Source organism: Schistocerca nitens, chromosome 6 (assembly GCF_023898315.1).
Source record: "Schistocerca nitens isolate TAMUIC-IGC-003100 chromosome 6, iqSchNite1.1, whole genome shotgun sequence".
NCBI classification, from domain to species: Eukaryota; Metazoa; Arthropoda; class Insecta; order Orthoptera; family Acrididae; genus Schistocerca; species Schistocerca nitens.
In genome coordinates, this window is record NC_064619.1 from 307,957,613 (window position 1) to 307,975,972 (window position 18,360).

The window sequence follows — 18,360 nt, forward strand, 5'->3', positions numbered from 1 at the left end:
TTAGGAAGGGTCGTAGGACAGATGCACACAGTTATAGACTTATATCGTGGACGTCAAACAGCTGTAGAATTATGAAATACGTTTTATGCTCAAGAATTATGACGTTTTTGAATAAAGAAAATCTCCTCAATAAAAATCAACATGGATTCCGCAAACAGACACCCTGCGAAACTCAGCTCCCTCTGTTCCTCCATTGGGTCCACAGCGCCATAGACAACGGCGCTTGACTTCAGGAAAGCTTTTGAACAGTTACCGTGGATGACCATGCAGCTTTGCTAGAAATGAAATGATAATTAAATGGACACCCTAGCTGCAAACAGGCGTTGATGTACTTCATTGGGGATATGTTGAAAATGTTCTTTCGGGAACAGATACTACCGTCATATATAGTTAAAATATGGCTTCCCGGCCATTGACCTTCTTGTGCGAACGCACAAGCTATGCCCGAACTCGTACGGGACTTGGTACATTAATCTGCCACGAGTAATGAGTATGATGGGCAAACATCTATTAGGCGCACTACGAATGTAGTGGTGTGGACATGTTGGGAATGTGGATCTCACGGGGAGCGTGCAAGGGATAAGTCCTTGCAGATGCACTATCCTCTGTGCCCGCGGTGGCTCAGATGGATAGAGCGTCTGCCATGTAAGCAGGAGATCCCGGGTTCGAGTCCCGGTCGGGGCACACATTTTCAACATGTCCCCAATGAAGTACATCAACGCCTGTTTGCAGCTAGGGTGGCCATTTAATTATCATTTCAAATACGAGCTTATCTTGTAGCGGAGCAGATTTGCGAGTGGATTCAAGAATTCCTTGCAGACAGAGCTCAACACGTCGCTCTTATGGGACAAAATCGACGGAACAAAATCGTAAGGAAGTGTGATAGGACCGTTACTGTTTCTAATAGATGTAAATGATCTAGTAGAAAGCGTCGGATGCTCTTTAAGGCTGTTCGCAGATGAACAAAGTAGAAACGCCAGAAGATAGTAAACATTTGCAGAATGACCTCTAGAGAATTGATCAATCGTGTAGGCTCTGGCACTTGACCCTGAACGTAAATAAATGTAACCTATTGCGCATACATAAGAAAAGATATCCACTGCTGTGTAGCTACACTATTGGTGACAAACCGCTGGAAACAGTATCAGCCGTAAAATACCTAGGAGTAACTATCCAGAACGGCCTTAAGTGGAATGACTACATAAAACAAGTAGTGGGGAAAGCAGATGCCGGACTCAGTTTCAGGGAAGAATATCAAGGATATGTAGCTCATCTACGGAGGAAGGGACTTACAAGGCACTCGTTCGGTCGGGTCTTGAGTATCCGGGATCCTTACTAGGTAGGAGTGATAGAAGAATATCCAACGAAGAGCGGCGCGTTTCGTCACGGGATCGTTGATATTTGGGCTGTTGCGCAGACATTTCAGTACAATACAGAAAAATGGGGCTAGAATCAAAACGAAATGTCATTAATGTGTACTCACAAAATATCGCTAACCAACGCAGGAATTATTGCCGATAGAGTTTTACGCAACGGATTTGACAACTCTTAGCAAGGTATAATTGTGGCATTATTCATAAAAGGGAAGTCCAAAGAGGGAAAAAATTGTAATCATAAACCAGCTACGAGGTTTTTGGATTTTTAGTAATTTGGAGCCACTAAAGTATTAGAGGCTTCAATTCAAATTGTCTACGCCGTTGCGAAACGAACATACCTGCTTCTGGACATGTTGAAGGTAGCACTGGAAACAAATATTCTGTTTTAGCGTACACGTCCTGGTAAGCTTTAGTTCTGTAGTCCTAATCTTGAGTGATCACTGTGTTACGTCTAGCCCCGTACCACTGCACAAGTCTCCTGGTCTAGTATACGAGTTTCCGTTGTTCGGTTAAGTTTGGAACCGTCTGAATGATTTTCTGAATAATAAATTTCTGGAATTTTGGTGGATAAGTGGCTGAGGAGGACATGGCATTATGGTGCTTTCTACAGAGTAAAATTAACGGTGTAACACACACGTATATATATATATATATATATATATATATATATATATATATATATATATATATATATATATATATATATATATACGCCTGCGCGCAAACCAATATCTTACAGTAGATGAAAACGAAGATGATTATAAATAATCAATCACATTGTTAAACATTTGCACTTCATAGACCCAGCAGTCAGCAACTGCTGTCTTCATTAGGAATTCAGTCTGACCTCTCTGATGATGATTGGAAAGTAAGAACGAGGTCTAAAACATCCATGCTTCTCTGAAAGTCAGAGAGACTAGCAACTTCCTCAATTGTACTGATGAAATAAAAAGAAAAAATATATCAAAAACCAGCCAGCAAAACTTGAAATTAACCAAAGCTGTAGTTCCTGCCCTTTACTGCTCATATTATTCCTGTAGAAGTTCGAGTACATTTAGGCAGACATTACTTTGTCAAAGTATTCATAGTTTTTAATTTTAACCCTGGGATACTGTGTAAGAAAATTAATCTAATTTCCTTTTAGAACCTAAGGGAATAAACGCCTATTCACTGGAGTAATATTTCAGAAACTCAATACAAGTTCCTTGTCTTTACCTGAAATTTCAGAGTCTGTATATTTAGAGCCTAGTGAATGAGAAATAGCGTGTAATTTATCTAATCTTTAGACACAAGTTTTAGGCACAATATTTACCCACTAGAGAATTACTTAAAATTGTTGACTGTATTTGATGAGTTGATTTAAAATAAAATCATTAAATTTTTCAAGTAAATGAATAAAGTAACAAATGCTCCAAAAGGCATTGGACGCTCGCCAAAACAAAGAATAACTCTGTTTAAATGAGAAGGAAATAAATGAAAGCGGTTACCTACAGTATTATACTTATTAGGATTATAATTTTTTGTGGCAAAAAAGAATCTGGAGGAAACCAAAGAATTAAAAGTTGTTGCAGAAAATATTTAAACAGCAAATACTAAACTTTCTTCATTTCATAAAGTTTTGCGTTCATATTACAGTCCTTAAATCATCTTTTTATTTTTCATATTCTCAAATTTTCATTTATTTAAAATTATTATTTCATTGTGCAACAGATCTGCTTGGTCATTAGAAGCAAGAATGTTTAAATAAAGAATTTTCTGATGAGAATTCCAATCAAATTATTCATTTAGTTTATATGCGTATCGCCTGTGGACAGTAGGAAAATTAAATATTTCATGAATAAAAGGAATTAAGTTTCATTGCCCCCCCCCCCCCCCCATGAACCATGGACCTTGCCACTGGTGGGGAGGCTTGCGTGCCTCAGCGATACAGATAGCCGTACCGTAGGGGCAACCAAAATGGAGGGGTATCTGTTGAGAGGCCAGACAAACGTGTGGTTCCTGAACAGGGGCAGCAGCCTTTTGAGTAGTTGCAGGGGCAACAGTCTGGATGATTGACTGATCTGGCCTTGTAACACAATCAAAACGGCCTTGCTGTGCTGGTACTGCGAACGGCTGAAAGCAAGGGGAAACTATAGACGTAATTTTTACTGAGGGCATGCAGTTTTACTGTATGGTTAAAGGATGATGGCGTCCTCTTGGGTAAAATATTCTGGAGGTAAAATAGTCCCCCATTCAGATCTCCGGGCGGGGACTACTCAGGAGGACGTCGTTATCAGGAGAAAGAAAACTGGTGTTCTACGGATCGGAGCGTGGAATGTCAGATCCCTTAAGTGGGCAGGTAGGTTAGAAAATTTAGAAACGGAAATGGATAGGTTAAAGTTAATTATGGTGGTAATTGGTGAAGTTCGGTAGCAGGAGGAACAAGACTTTTGATCAGGTGAATAAAGGGTTATAAATACAAAATTAAATAGGGGTAATGAAGGAGTGGGTTTAATAATGAATAAAAAATAGGAGTGCGGGTAAGCTACTACAAACAGCGTAGTGAACGCATTATTGTGGCCAAGATAGACACGAAGCCCATGCCTACCACAGTAGTTCAAGTTTATATCCCAACTAGCTCTGCAGATGATGAAGAAATTGATGAAATGTATGATGAGATAAGAGAAATTATTCAGGTAGTGAAGGGAGATGAAAATTTAATAGTCATGGGTGACTGGAATTCGAGAGTAGGAAAAGGGAGAAAAGGAAACATAGTAGGTGAATATGGACTGGGGGTAAGAAATGAAAGAGGAAGCCGTCTGGTAGAATTTTGCACAGAAAATAACTTAATCATAGTTAACACTTGGTTCAATAAGCATAAAAGAAGGTTGTACACTCCTGGAAATGGAAAAAAGAACACATTGACACCGGTGTGTCAGACCCACCATACTTGCTCCGGACACTGCGAGAGGGCTGTACAAGCAATGATCACACGCACGGCACAGCGGACACACCAGGAACCGCGGTGTTCGCCGTCGAATGGCGCTAGCTGCGCAGCATTTGTGCACCGCCACCGTCAGTGTCAGCCAGTTTGCCGTGGCATACGGAGCTCCATCGCAGTCTTTAACACTGGTAGCATGCCGCGACAGCGTGGACGTGAACCGTATGTGCAGTTGACGGACTTTGAGCGAGGGCGTATAGTGGGCATGCGGGAGGCCGGGTGGACGTACCGCCGAATTGCTCAACACGTGGGGCGTGAGGTCTCCACAGTACATCGATGTTGTCGCCAGTGGTCGGCGGAAGGTGCACGTGCCCGTCGACCTGGGACCGGACCGCAGCGACGCACGGATGCACGCCAAGACCGTAGGATCCTACGCAGTGCCGTAGGGGACCGCACCGCCACTTCCCAGCAAATTAGGGACACTGTTGCTCCTGGGGTATCGGCGAGGACCATTCGCAACCGTCTCCATGAAGCTGGGCTACGGTCCCGCACACCGTTAGGCCGTCTTCCGCTCACGCCCCAACATCGTGCAGCCCGCCTCCAGTGGTGTCGCGACAGGCGTGAATGGAGGGACGAATGGAGACGTGTCGTCTTCAGCGATGAGAGTCGCTTCTGCCTTGGTGCCAATGATGGTCGTATGCGTGTTTGGCGCCGTGCAGGTGAGCGCCACAATCAGGACTGCATACGACCGTGGCACACAGGGCCAACACCCGGCATCATGGTGTGGGGAGCGATCTCCTACACTGGCCGTACATCACTGGTGATCGTCGAGGGGACACTGAATAGTGCACGGTACATCCAAACCGTCATCGAACCCATCGTTCTACCATTCCTAGACCGGCAAGGGAACTTGCTGTTCCAACAGGACAATGCAAGTCCGCATGTATCCCGTGCCACCCAACGTGCTCTAGAAGGTGTAAGTCAACTACCCTGGCCAGCAAGATCTCCGGATCTGTCCCCCATTGAGCATGTTTGGGACTGGATGAAGCGTCGTCTCACGCGGTCTGCACGTCCGGCACGAACGCTGGTCCAACTGAGGCGCCAGGTGGAAATGGCATGGCAAGCCGTTCCACAGGACTACACCCAGCATCTCTACGATCGTCTCCATGGGAGAATAGCAGCCTGCATTGCTGCGAAAGGTGGATATACACTGTACTAGTGCCGACATTGTGCATGCTCTGTTGCCTGTGTCTATGTGCCTGTGGTTCTGTCAGTGTGATCATGTGATGTATCTGACCCCAGGAATGTGTCAATAAAGTTTCCCCTTCCTGGGACAATGAATTCACGGTGTTCTTATTTCAATTTCCAGGAGTGTATAAATGGAAGAATCCTGGACATACTAGAAGGTACCAGATAGATTATATAATGGTAAGACAGAGATTTAGGGACGAGGTTTTAAATTGCAAGACATTTCCAGGTGCAGATGTGGACTCTGACCACAATCTATTGGTTATGAACTGTAGATTAAGACTGAAGAAACGCAATAAGGTGGGAATTTGAGGAGATGGGACATGGATAAACTGACTAAACCAGTGGTTGTACAGAGTTTCAGGGAGAGCATAAGGAAAATATTGACAGGAATGGCGGAAAGAAATACAGAAAAGGAAGAATGGGTAGCTCTGAGGGATGAAGTAGCGAAGACAGCAGAGGACCAAGTAGGTATAAAGACGAGGGCTAGTAGAAATCCTTGGGTAACAGAAGAAATATTGGATTTAATTGATGTAAGGAGAAAATATAAAAATGCAGTAAATGAAGCAGGCAAAAGGGAATACAAACGTCTAAAAAATGAGATAGACAGGAACTGCAAAATGGCTAAGCAGGGATGGCTAGAGGACAAATGTAAGGATGTAGAGGCTTTTCTCACTAGGGGTAAGATAGATACTGCCTAAAGGAAAAATAAAGAGACCTTTGGAGAAAAGAAAACCACTTGTATGAATATCAAAAGCTGAGATGGAAACCCAGTTCCAAGCAAAGAAGGGAAAGCAGAAAGGTGGAAGGAGTATATAGGTGGTCTATACAAGGGCGATGTACTTGAGGACAATATTATGGAAATGGAAGAGGATGTAGATGAAGATGAAATGGGAGATACGATACTGCGTGAAGAGGTTGACAGACCTGAGTCAAAACAAGGCCCCAGGAGTAGACAACATTCCATTAGAACTACTGACGGCCTTGGGAGAGCCAGTCCTGACAAAACTCTACCATCTGGTGAGCAAGATGTATGAGACAGGCGAAATACCCTCAGACTTCAAGAAGAATATAATTATTCCAATCCCAAAGAAAGCAGGTGTTGACAGATGTGAAAAGTACCGAACTATCAGTTTAATAAGTCTCAGCTGCAAAATACTAACGCGAATTTTTTACAGACGAATGGAAAAACTAGTAGAAGCTGACCTCGTAGAAGATCAGTTTGGATTCCGTAGAAATATTGGAACATGTGAGGCAATATTGACCTTACGACGTATCAAATGGTTCAAATGGCTCTGAGCACTATGGGACTCAACTGCTGAGGTCATAAGTCCCCTAGAACTTAGAACTACTTAAACCTAACTAACCTAAGAACAACACACACATCCATGCCCGAGGCAGGATTCGAACCCGCGACCGTATACGACGTATCTTAGAAGAAAGATTAAGGATAGGCAAACCTACGTTTGTAGCATTTGTAGACTTATAGAAAGCTTTTGGCAATGTTGACTGGAATACTCTATTTCAAAATTCGAAGGGTGGCAGGGGTAAAATACAGGGAGCGAAAGGCTATTTACAATTTGTACAGAAAGCAGATGGCAGTTATAAGAGTCGAGGGCCATGAAAGGGAAGCAGCGGTTGGGAAGGGAGTGGGACAGGGTTGTAGCCTCTCCACGATGCTAATCAGTCTGTATATTTAGCAAGCAGTAACGGAAACAAAATAAAAATTCGGAGTAGATATTAAAATCCATGGAGAAGATATAAAAACTTTGAGGTTCGCCGATGACATTGTAATTCTGTCAGAGACAGCAAAGGACTTGGAAGAACAGTTGAACGGAATGGACAGTGTCTTGAAAGGAGGATATAAGATGAACATTAACGAAAGAAAAACGAGGATAATGGAATATAGTCGAATTAAGTCGGGTGATGCTGAGGGAATTAGATTGGGAAATGAGACACTTAAAGTAGTAAAGGAGTTTTGCTATTTGGGGAGCAAAATAACTGATGATGGTCGAAGTAGAGAGGATATAAAATGTAGACTGACAATGGCAAGGAAAGCGTTTCTGAAGAAGAGAAATTTGTTAACATCGAGTATAGATTTAAGCGTCAGGAAGTCTATTCTGAAAGTATTTGTATGGAGTGTAGCCATGTATGGAAGTGAAACATGGACGATAAATATTTTGGACAAGAAGAGAGCAGAACCTTTTGAAATGTTGTGCTACAGAATAATGCTGATGATTCGATGGGTAGATCACATAACTAATGAGGAGGTATTGAATAGAATTGGGGAGAAGAGGAGTTTGTGGCACAACTTGACAAGAAGAAGGGACCTGTTGGTAGGACATGTTCTGAGGCATCAAGGGATCACCAATTTAGCATATATGTTACCTATATAAATACATTCCCGAAATTTCATTACTCTACGTTAATTATTTCCTGGTGTTGGGATCTTTTTTCCATCTTTGTGTTACTGAACACTGCAGAATGCCACCCAATGTCTCAATGGACTCTAGCTCTCTGCCATACAAGTCTCTGATGTCTGCGGTATGTTGTAAGCGTTAAACGACGCATGACGGCTCGAAACCTCGACCCATCGCAACCTACCTCAGATTGCCTTAGTCGCAGATGGATCGCACTCTGTGGCCACGAGTAGGTAGAATTCTCAGTCACATCGGCTTTGTCTATCCCAATATACCATTTACCATGGAGGTAGAATAGGATGGTGTGCTCCAGTTTCTTGAAGTTCTTGTGAAACGAAAACCAGATGGCAAGCTGGAACACAGTGTTTACGGAAAACTAACACATACTTTTCTGTATCTTCAGGTCTCCAGTAGTCACCATAACGTCCACCGTAGAGGCGCTTTACGCAAACTTGTTCACAAGGCGCAATCCATCTGCAACCAAGACACCATTCTAGTTCAATTAAAGCACCTGGACACAACATTGCGAAGTAATGGAAACAACAACAAGCAGATTAGGCACGTGTCTTCGCGGGTTGTACCTAGACAATAGCAGGAAGAAAAATAGAATAACAAACCAATAGAGTGAAGTCAGCAGAATCATGCAGCGACAAATGTCAAATGTGTATTGCGTTCACCCCCTAAGACATTGATACTACAAGGTTCAGTAAAGGAGGAAGAATACCTTTGCAAACCAGGGATTTCTCAAATTCCTTGCCATTTCGGAACCTTGCTGCCATGAGATTCGGTAAATGATGATATACGCATATGCAAACTGGCGATCCACCAAATCTCCTGCTAGTTTTAGAAGGATAGATTAGGGCACTGTATGAACCGTAGTCGAGAGGTGGCGTGAATATAGACGCCAAAATGAATTACGCCAACCCACCAAATCAGCCGTGGCTATCCATAATATAAAAACTGTACATGCTACAGATTACAAAAAATCTCAGATTCTTAGGTAATCGTCCTCTTTTAAGAACTGTGTGACCAAAGAGACCACTGAAATTAGCGTCTGTTACGGTCTAGTTAAGGGAGGCAGTGGCCTACAACGGAGACAGGCGTGGATCCCTGCGCTGAGCAGAGAAAAAGCAATACGTTCCAGTAGAGAGAGGTCTGCACAGGGCTTCGATAGTACGGACAGTGGGGGCTGTAACTGGCAGTTAACCACGGCCACTCCTCCCCTCTCTCTTCCGTCAATGAGGAAGCTGCGCCGACAGCGACAGGAGTATGGTGGAGGGGTAACGGCCAGAGCGTAACAACAGTCATGAAGATACATCTGCAGATGACAACAAATCTGTTTGCCGAAATGTCGTGAAGAATATAAGGCTTGATCCGGACAGATATTTGAGAATTCTGCTAATCACGTATCGCGTTTTTGGCAGGATAGGTGGGAATCTTCTGCCACCGGAGGGTGAACGTATTTCTTCCTGCCAAATGTCAGGGAGAGGCTCCAAATTAGTCATGCTCAGTCAGCTACTTGTCCTGTCCATTATCTGATAGGACAGAATGCAGGGAAAAGAGCAAAAGAGCTGTGGCGGTGGAGCCATGTACGCACCTAACAACATTCTGTTGGACTCTCAAGTAATAAAGAGGTTACTAGCTTTCGGAGCTCGAGGCTTCTACAAGATAGTGTGAAAAGGAATCTAACCACGGACTACTCTAGTCACTGAAATTTCTTAATATTATTCAACAGCTGTCATAGTCCATGTCACCTCTTCCACATACTGTTGTAAACTATTACAAGTAAATTATTAGAAGTCTCTTTTCTTCTTCCTTTCTCCTTTCTATTCTTGTTTCCAATATTTCTCTCACTTCCATTGTTATTAGTTGTCTCTCATTATTATTATTATCAGTATTTTTATGTAATATTAGGTGAAGTGTAATTTTAATAGGTAGTTACATCGGATAACAGCAACAGCTCGCTCAAAGCTAGTTCTTAGAAGCAACAAATGCAGATGCACGCACACTGCCAGAACGGTCGCAGACGTCATGTAGGAAGGTCACCAGTATAGGTCTAGAAGGTGATTCAAAATTCCTATTACACGCTGCTACAGGTTGTAGAGTGGACTTAGTAGATAAGGTTTTGAGAAGAAACCCGTGTCTGGAAATGTGCCGTTTTCGTATAAAATAGGTCTGAAGTTAGTTAGTTAGTTAGTTACATGTTCCGTTCAACATTTAAATGAGTCTTTTATCAAAATCATGTGCAGGTATTAAAATCCATGGAGAAGAAATAAAAACTTTGAGGTTCGCCGATGACATTGTAATTCTGTCAGAGACAGCAAAGGACTTGGAAGAGCAGTTGAACGGAATGGATGGTGTCTTGAAGGGAGGATATAAGATGAACATCAACAAAAGCAAAACGAGGATAATGGAATGTAGTCGAATTAAGTCGGGTGATGTTGAGGGTATTAGATTAGGAAATGAGACACTTAAAGTAGTAAAGGAGTTTTGCTATTTGGGGAGCAAAATAACTGATGATGGTCGAAGTAGAGAGGATATAAAATGTAGACTGGCAATGGCAAGGAAAGCGTTTCTGAAGAAGAGAAATTTGTTAACATCGAGTATAGATTTAAGTGTCAGGAAGTCATTTCTGAAAGTATTTGTATGGAGTGTAGCCATGTATGGAAGTGAAACATGGACGGTAAATAGTTTGGACAAGAAGAGAATAGAAGCTTTCGAAATGTGGTGCTACAGAAGAATGCTGAAGATTAGATGGGTAGATCACATAACTAATGAGGAGGTACTGAATAGGATTGGGGAGAAGAGGAGTTTGTGGCACAACTTGACCAGAAGAAGGGATCGGTTGGTAGGACATGTTCTGAGGCATCAAGGGATCACCAATTTAGTATTGGAGGGCAGCGTGGAGGGTAAAAATCGTAGGGGGAGACCAAGAGATGAATACACTAAGCAGATTCAGAAGGATGTAGGTTGCAGTAGGTACTGGGAGATGAAGAAGCTTGCACAGGATAGAGTAGCATGGAGAGCTGCATCAAACCAGTCTCAGGACTGAAGACCACAACAACAACAACAACAATGTGCAGGTATACTTGATTACTGTTAAAATTAATCAATAAGTTATATTTTCAGTTCTACTTGAAAAAAAGAGACAGCATTGGTCGTATATTTTTTACTATTAAAATGCCGTGCAAATGTAAGGTGCGAACAAGTAGTATACATCAATCACGGCATTTTAATTATTAAGTAACGGCAGTTTCGTACTGTGATTATTTTTTATATATTTGACTCCTTGGTATTAACGTTATTATTTTTTATATATTGACTCCTTGGTATTAACGTTTGTTACATAAATTACGAACGTTGTACTTTTGACTTCCCACGCCAGATGGTGGGTGTTACGTTTTTAAGAAAGACCTGTGTTGCGCCTCTTTTTATGTTGTTCATTTATTATTCTTTGGCATTATCTTTTGCTTTTTATATGTTCTGCACTCTAAAAACTTATCATCGATCTATTTTATGTTTTATAGTTTATAAAAAACAATATGCCAATGTATTTTAGATATTCTCCTGCGTCTGCTATGTGTTGTACGTACATTTTAAATTTGAATTACTACACCATTCACAAAAGTACAAGAGTTATTTAGTGTTAATAATTCGCAAAACCAATAATACTATATCTTCACGTGACACATGTCACATAGAGGGCGTGTCAAGCCCCGTCACACCGAGGTCTGCTGAACAAGTGCAGGTAAACAGCGACCTCAGTCTATGTGATTGCCGTAAGCTTAGTGACAACAGTGCATCCCAATTTAAGTTATACAATATAGGTTTGTTTCTAACAAGTGTTATGTTCATATGCAGATGCAATTGTGATTTTCTATGTTGTACTCTCTGATCGTAATGTGAAAAAATTTTTAACTTCTAGCACTGAAGATGGTCACTCAGTGACAGAAAATCGATTTTGCAATAGTAAAAAATATACGACCAATGCTGTCTCTTTTTTCAAGTATACCTGTTATCTGGTCGTAGTGCACAAGACAACATGGAGTCGCCAATCATTTTCAGTTCTAATTACACAACTACACCCAGAAACTTTTGTTTTTGGCAAATGGCCAATGATTTTTGTTACTTCTTATTGAACGCCTTTCTGAGCCACGGACATGTTTAGTAGGGATAATAAAGTTAATTTTCACTCTAGTGCTGTAGGTATGGACTTCACTGTTCTACCCTGTTACTGACTGCTAGTTATGTGCTACACCAGTTGTTCGTATGACTTTGTTATGGAGAGCTAAATGTAGAGTGTGCTCTCATAATTTAGGAAGAGTCCATTTTGCGAGAATGACCTAATAATTATGTGGAAAACGTCAAGTTTACATGTGGCTGGCAGACGTTAACAATAGATTTTAACACGTCACTAATACTCACTGAACGTAAGTTTGAAATCACGGAAGACACGAAACGAATTAAAACTCGAAAAAGCATGAACAGTACTAAACTGCCACTACCTGGCAGTTACGAAAGCAATGCAACGTATCCAAGATAACACGTACTGTTCCGCAACCGCAGATCGGATCGCTTTCAAATATGCAGGCACACAATCAGAGAAGCGGACTCTCGTCTGCCCCTGCTGTAATTATTGCATCACTATACATGTTTCGTCTGTCTGGCTGCCAGAAACCGGTACGGTCGCTACTAAGAGGGTTGACTGTGTTTTTCCACGGCGAATCGCTCTCTCGACTTTAAACAGCACGTCTTTCATAACACAAAAGAGAACTCGATGAAAAGTACCCGGAACATTACAAATGCGATAGGCTCCTGTAGAGCGTGCAGTCCAGGACTTAGTGTGTCTGTGGGTGCTTACCGTGAAGTGGAAAATTTGAAAGCGGTCCGATCGTGAAACTTATTGTACATCGAAAAGGTACGTTTCCGGACATGAGTTCCTTATCAAACGTTTATGTGCTAAGTCCTCGCTACAACACTCAGAAGCCTGTAACAGGATTATGAAACACCCTGTTTATTAGATATTCTAAGAAATAACACAAAAATGTATGTGATTTTTATATAACGTCTTTAAAAATTTAATGTTTAAATCGATCCATAGAGTTAGCTAGGTGATGAATCATCAATAAAGATAAATAAACAAAATAAAAGCGTCAGCTTAGTAATGTTCGCTCATAGTGTTCATGGTGTAACACTTTCCATTCCTGTCAGTGTGGCTCACATTCACAGAAAAAAATAAGACAGTGAAAAATGAAAGAAACAGGCATAATGCCTCGAGATTAACAGCGTTGGGTGTATAAGGTTTCTTCATATGTATATACTGGATATTTCTCAGAGGTTTACAATAGTCGACACGTTACGCCACAGAGTTTATGAGTACAAGCAATGTGTTCTTTGGTTGTTAGAAGCATTGTAGTTGCAGTATCATTAAAAGAGAAACTAGTGAATGAGTCGGGTGTTGGTCATGCTCCTGAGTGGTCTGGAAATAGCTTTCAGAATACGGAGATAAAGATATAGGCGATGATGAATTTTGGAAATATAACTTGATAAAGACAAATTTGAGAAGTGAAGATTTCCAGGTATGTTATTGCAGCACTACTTGCTTGCACATAGTTTATGATATCTTAGGGTAACGAAAAGTTTTAATAGGACTTTTCTTTATTGGTTTGGGTCAGTTAGTTCATTACTGAGACGTGGTTAAACAAACAACAATAAGGGAAAGCAACAATATGGGAATTGTGAGTCTGCCTTGCTGCAAAACACTTTTTTATTTGTTTACTTATATATTCCCCAAACTGGTTTCGGCGACAGATATCACTTTCATCAGTGGGTTCTTCAGATCTAAAACATGCAGAAAATGGCATAATTATACAACCACAGTAAATATTTTTACTGTTCGTTTTTTGAAATACAGTTTTCTACGGCTACTCTCATACTACCTTATTTATTGTATGTTATCACATGTTTTAAGAATTATTATCGATGTTTGAGACATATTTTCTGTGCTTTTCCTGTCGCCGCTTTTTTCTCAGCGAACATCATGTCATCTGCAACTTGCGTGAGCGGCTGTTAGTAAACAAATCCTAGAAGGTGAACTTACGTATGTCAGCGTTATACACTTGATGTTGCGGTAGTGTTGTGGAACACAGTTTTGGTGGGTAGTGGGCTGTTACTTAGTTATTCGTGTATTCACGTCAGTTAGAATGGCGTGTAACAGATTCTGTACACAGAAAAACAAAACTTTCGCACTTTGTTTATGAACCAGAACATTACGCCATCTTGCTGTTCGCGTGTGTCGCGAGAGATGTATCGCATGTTGCGAGAAGGCTATGAAAACTGTTGCGGGAGTTACAACAACTTCTGTTCCTTATTTACACTCCTGGAAATGGAAAAAAGAACACATTGACACCGGTGTGTCAGACCCACCACACTTGCTCCGGACACTGCGAGAGGGCTGTACAAGCAATGATCACACGCACGGCACAGCGGACACACCAGGAACCGCGGTGTTCGCCGTCGAATGGCGCTAGCTGCGCAGCATTTGTGCACCGCCGCCGTCAGTGTCAGCCAGTTTTCCGTGGCATACGGAGCTCCATCGCAGTCTTTAACACTGGTAGCATGCCGCGACAGCGTGGACGTGAACCGTATGTGCAGTTGACGGACTTTGAGCGAGGGCGTATAGTGGGCATGCGGGAGGCCGGGTGGACGTACCGCCGAATTGCTCAACACGTGGGGCGTGAGGTCTCCACAGTACATCGACGTTGTCGCCAGTGGTCGGCGGAAGGTGCACGTGCCCGTCGAACTGGGACCGGACCGCAGCGACGCACGGATGCACGCCAAGACCGTAGGATCCTACGCAGTGCCGTAGGGGACCGCACCGCCACTTCCCAGCAAATTAGGGACACTGTTGCTCCTGGGGTATCGGCGAGGACCATTCGCAACCGTCTCCATGAAGCTGGGCTACGGTCCCGCACACCGTTAGGCCGTCTTCCGCTCACGCCCCAACATCGTGCAGCCCGCCTCCAGTGGTGTCGCGACAGGCGTGAATGGAGGGACGAATGGAGACGTGTCGTCTTCAGCGATGAGAGTCGCTTCTGCCTTGGTGCCAATGATGGTCGTATGCGTGTTTGGCGCCGTGCAGGTGAGCGCCACAATCAGGACTGCATACGACCGAGGCACACAGGGCCAACACCCGGCATCATGGTGTGGGGAGCGATCTCCTACACTGGCCGTACACCACTGGTGATCGTCGAGGGGACACTGAATAGTGCACGGTACATCCAAACCGTCATCGAACCCATCGTTCTACCATTCCTAGACCGGCAAGGGAACTTGCTGTTCCAACAGGACAATGCACGTCCGCATGTATCCCGTGCCACCCAACGTGCTCTAGAAGGTGTAAGTCAACTACCCTGGCCAGCAATATCTCCGGATCTGTCCCCCATTGAGCATGTTTGGGACTGGATGAAGCGTCGTCTCACGCGGTCTGCACGTCCAGCACGAACGCTGGTCCAACTGAGGCGCCAGGTGGAAATGGCATGGCAAGCCGTTCCACAGGACTACATCCAGCATCTCTACGATCGTCTCCATGGGAGAATAGCAGCCTGCATTGCTGCGAAAGGTGGATATACACTGTACTAGTGCCGACATTGTGCATGCTCTGTTGCCTGTGTCTATGTGCCTGTGGTTCTGTCAGTGTGATCATGTGATGTATCTGACCCCAGGAATGTGTCAATAAAGTTTCCCCTTCCTGGGACAATGAATTCACGGTGTTCTTATTTCAATTTCCAGGAGTGTATGTCTGTGTGTGTGATGGGGAAGTGGTGTGCTTTCTGTTCTGTGTTCTTGGTCAGTTCTCTCAGAGCAGTAAAGAGTGTGTTGTTGCAAAGTGTTGTGTTTTCGTTTGTTACATTTTTTCCTTCCACTTAGCCTTTTGTATGTAGTAATTTTCTTCTATTGTTAGTCGTCGGTATATACTGTTACTTTGTTTCAGAATGTGTAGATCGCTTTCGATATTAGTGGGTTAATGGTTTTTTCTCATTAGGTGTTCTGCGAAAGATAAATGTGTGCTGTCACTCTTTAGAATTCTCAAGTGCTCTGTGTACCTCGCTCGGAAATTTCTGCTTGTTCGTCCTCTGTACTGGGTCTGACAAGAGTTGCATGTGAGTTAATATATATTCCAGCATTGCTGCATTTGTCTGAGGTTTTTTTGTCTGGTCTTAGCCTTTTCTGAACTGTATTGTTTGTTCTGAATGTCATTGGGATCCCTTCCTTTTTCAAGATGTTTCCAATTCTATGTGATATTTTGTTATTGTGTTAGTGTGTACCATTTGCCTCTTTTTCCTGACGTGGTGTGGTCTGCTGTGTTGTGTGTGTGTTCTACCTCTGGGTTTCCAAATTCTGTGGTTGTGCTCTTGAGAGGGTGACTGATATTTTTATGTTTCATTTTTACCTTGTTGTTGAGTTTGTTCGTGATGTCTGTTTTGTAGTCGTTTTCAACAGTAATTTGTTTGATTCTATTTAGTTCCTGTGTGTAGTTTTCTGGTTTAAGATGCATTCTGTTTATTGTGTGGAGCATGTGTATGAGACTGGCATATTTATGCACTGTTGGGTGGTTGGATGAGCTATGAATAACAGTGCTTGTGAATGTGGGTTTTCTGCAGATGGAGAATTCATGTTGGTGGTTGTTTTTTTTATTGTAAGATCCAAGAAACTTAGTTTCTTGTTTTCTTTCTTTTTTTCTATTTCCATTGTGAAGTGGATTTGTGGGTGTACTGTGTTGATGTTAATTTGTAGCTGTACTACCCTGTTTTATCTTTCACCTATAAGACAGATTATGTCATCCACATATCAGTACCAGTAGATTATTTTGTGCTCTCCTTGTTTTACAGTGTTGTTGAATATTGTGTTCTCTATATGATCCAAGAAAACGTTAACTATTCACATGGCTTGCACTCTGAAGTTATAGATTTATCACTTTTTCGCCATGTTAGCAATTACTCTGGTGTCCAAAATTGAAGTAGCAAACTGCTGTTTCCCCGTATTGTGTCTAGTGCATGATATAATCATACAAACTGTCAGCAGATGCCGTTACGATCGTCTTCTGCATGGAAGATAGCATTCAGATCAACTGAGAACCACGCCAGCTACTACGTCAGGGCACCTATCTAACGGGGTAGCGTTGTCAGGGTAGTCCCACATCCACAATTGCAGTGTACACAGTCACAGGTGATGCAGTATGACACAGAGAAGACACCTATAGACTCTCTGCCGCGGAGGGACCTACAAAGAATGGAAGCAGAAAAGTCGCAAACTGATGTCGCCCGATGGCTGAATGTGAATCGTTCTGTTGTTTGTCGAATGAGGCAACAGTTTACAGAGACTGAAACTGTATCCAAACCAGGACAGGACCGACCATGTTTGGCATCAGAAAGAGTGGGCCGTTATTTGGCTATAAGGGCACGATGGTACCGCCATAGTACTGTGCTGCAACTGGCATCTGACCTCGCAGCATCCGCCGTACGTGTCGTATCGAGGCCAACGGTGTACCGAAGGTTTCAGCAGAGTAGCCTTTATTGTTAGAGATCTGCTGTCTGTTTACGTATGGCGTGTCTTTACAGAAGGGAACGTCTAGAGTGGAGCCTCCAACATACCACCTGAATGGTCGGACGGTGGGCCAGTGTTCCTTTGACAGATGAGTCCCGATTTGGCTGGAGAGTGATTATCGACGGATTCGCATCTGAAGGGCAGGTGGGACACGATTTCGGGACCCAAACATTGTGGAAAGAGACTGATATCGAGGAGGATCCCTAATAGTGTGGCACTTGAACACCTCTTCATGAAACTGTTCGTGTGTATCAGCAAGATTTAACTGTTGTCAGGTACCGTGAGGAGATCTTGGGATCTGGTGTGTGGTTGTTGTGAGGTGCTATGGGTACAGACTTCGTATTGATGGACGAAAATCGATAATGCTCGAACTCACAGAGCACAGGTGGTTGACTTTTTTTTATTTTTTTATTTTTTATTTTTTTGGAACGGAAGATATTTGCTCGCATGGCGTGGCTTGCTCCCTCTCCCGATTTGAATCCCAAAGACCATGTCTGGGATGCACTAGAGGGACGGGTTGCACCACGTCAGCATCCACTAACCAATTTGAAAGACTTGTGAGCAGCTCTGCAGGAAGAACGGGCATTACTGCCTCAACATGAGATTGAGGACATCATTCACAGCATGTCCCGTCGTTGTCAGGCCTGTATAGGTGCCAGAGGTGGTTACACCCTATGCTAAGCACGTTAACCAGTTGTCACAATGTGTGTGCAAATCTGTTAAGTTGAAAAAAAGGAAGAAAATTTTTATGTACCTTTACGCATGTTGCAGCTGATTACGTTCTGTATTC

The 18,360-nt window shown here is 42.8% G+C and overlaps 1 non-coding gene across 1 annotated transcript; it reads left to right on the forward strand.

The window, feature by feature from the left end:
- Window positions 1-609: 609 nt before the first annotated feature.
- Window positions 610-684, forward strand: Trnat-ugu (transfer RNA threonine (anticodon UGU)). Its single transcript has one exon. It is a non-coding gene; the product is annotated as a tRNA-Thr (tRNA).
- Window positions 685-18,360: the final 17,676 nt, after the last annotated feature.